General features: G+C 47.3%; 1 non-coding gene across 1 annotated transcript; it reads right to left on the bottom strand.

The window, feature by feature from the left end:
• Positions 1–1247: 1247 nt before the first annotated feature.
• LOC130876657 (U1 spliceosomal RNA) lies at positions 1248–1411 on the bottom strand. The gene has a single exon (XR_009057315.1). It is a non-coding gene; the product is annotated as a U1 spliceosomal RNA (small nuclear RNA).
• Positions 1412–1747: the final 336 nt, after the last annotated feature.

Genomic DNA, 1747 nt, shown 5'->3' with positions numbered 1-1747 from the left:
AAACCCTTTTCTCCACAAATTGCTTTGGGTCATGGTGTTTATTACAGCAACAGAGAAGTGAGCTAGGGCAGTGGTCTGTAGGGTGTTGAGGAAGTTAACGAAAACAGGGGGTGTTGAAGAAATTAGTAAAAATGTAATATTAGAAGATATCTAGAGCTTAGAGTGGGGTAGATGCCTATGATCCCTACACCAAGGAGACATGAAGACTGCCGAGAATTTGTGGCTAGCCTGGGAAAGACCATCCATCCATCCATCCATCCATCCATCCATCCATCCATGTGTGCACACATTTGGTTCTGGGGCAATTACATTTGAAGTGCATGTTATTCCATGAAATAGGCTTTTTTATTTAGGTATGAAGGACGGGCAAGTAAAGGAGTTTGAACATGCTGTTCTTTGGGTACATGAGGGAACTTCACTTGAGAAAATGCTCCTGTAAGATCTTGCTGTAAAGCTTTTTTCTTTCTCTTTCTTCTTCCTTCCCATTCTTTCTTTTTACTAGACAGTTTCTCTGTGTAGCCCTGACTGTCTTGGAACTTACATTGTAGACCAGGTTGACCTCAAACTCAAAGATCCACCTGCCTCTGCCGTGCTAAGATTAAAGTAGTGCACTACCAACACCTGACTGAAGTATTTTGTCAATGATTGATGGGGAAGGACCCCGCCCATTGTGGGCAAGGCCATACATGTACTGTTGGTTCTGAACTATAAGAAAGGAGCTTGAGGAAGCCATGGGGAGCAAGCCAGTACATAGCTCTCCTCCATGGCCTCTGCATCAGCTTCTGCCTCCAGGGTTCCTTTCCTGAGTTCCTTAGATGTGGAAGCATAAGCCGCATAAACTCCTTTCTCCCCAAATTGCTTCGGTCATAGTGTTGTTTCATCACAGCACTAGAAACCCTTACTAAGACACTCAGCCTACATAGCTAGTTCATGGCCAGCCAACAAACTAAAAAGGAAGTTTACCTTACCCGCCTCAGGACTTGCTCAGCCCCCCAGTTTTTAGCCCAAGGATGGCACCACCCATACAGAGCTGAGTCCTCTCTCGTCTCACTAACAAAGAAAATGCATTAAAACCGTTTTGCTGTTACAAATTCCATGTTTTAACTATGGTGCTGTTACCCAAGGGAAAGACAAAGACTCAAGAATTCCTGCCAGGGGTAAAAAACACCGACTACACAAAGACTCCCAAGAAAAACACAGCGCGACTATGAAGCAAGTCTTATTAGTCTTACTTTGAACTTTAAGATCAGGGGAGAGCGCGAACGCAGTCCCCCACTACCACAAATTATGCAGTCGAGTTTCCCGCATTTGGGGAAATCGCAGGGGTCAGCACATCCGGAGTGCAATGGATAAGCCTCGCCCTGGGAAAACCACCTTCGTGATCATGGTATCTCCCCTGCCAGGTAAGTATGAGTTGCTGTGGCCGAGCGCACGCTCTCCCTTACAACGCACACCCTTTCAACACACGGTGATCGTCCTCGCGCAACCGCTTCACCCTCATGCCATAGAGACTGCAGGATGTGCTCCTCGTCCCTATGGAAATCACACTCACGACACACGAATTATTCAATATACGGGACGCGGACCTTCGAGTTCTTTGGGACCGGCAGCCCTTGCGCTGATACTCATCTGCATACGCCCCGCCCCCTCCCTTTATTCTTTACCAGGCGACCGCACCTCCTACAGGATATCCTCGCACGCCGGGCTCTCCTCCGGATCACTAAGCAACCTAGACTGGAAAACATCA

Source organism: Chionomys nivalis, chromosome 6 (assembly GCF_950005125.1).
Source record: "Chionomys nivalis chromosome 6, mChiNiv1.1, whole genome shotgun sequence".
NCBI classification, from domain to species: domain Eukaryota; kingdom Metazoa; phylum Chordata; class Mammalia; order Rodentia; family Cricetidae; genus Chionomys; species Chionomys nivalis.
This window is presented reverse-complemented; position numbering and strand designations above follow the sequence as displayed.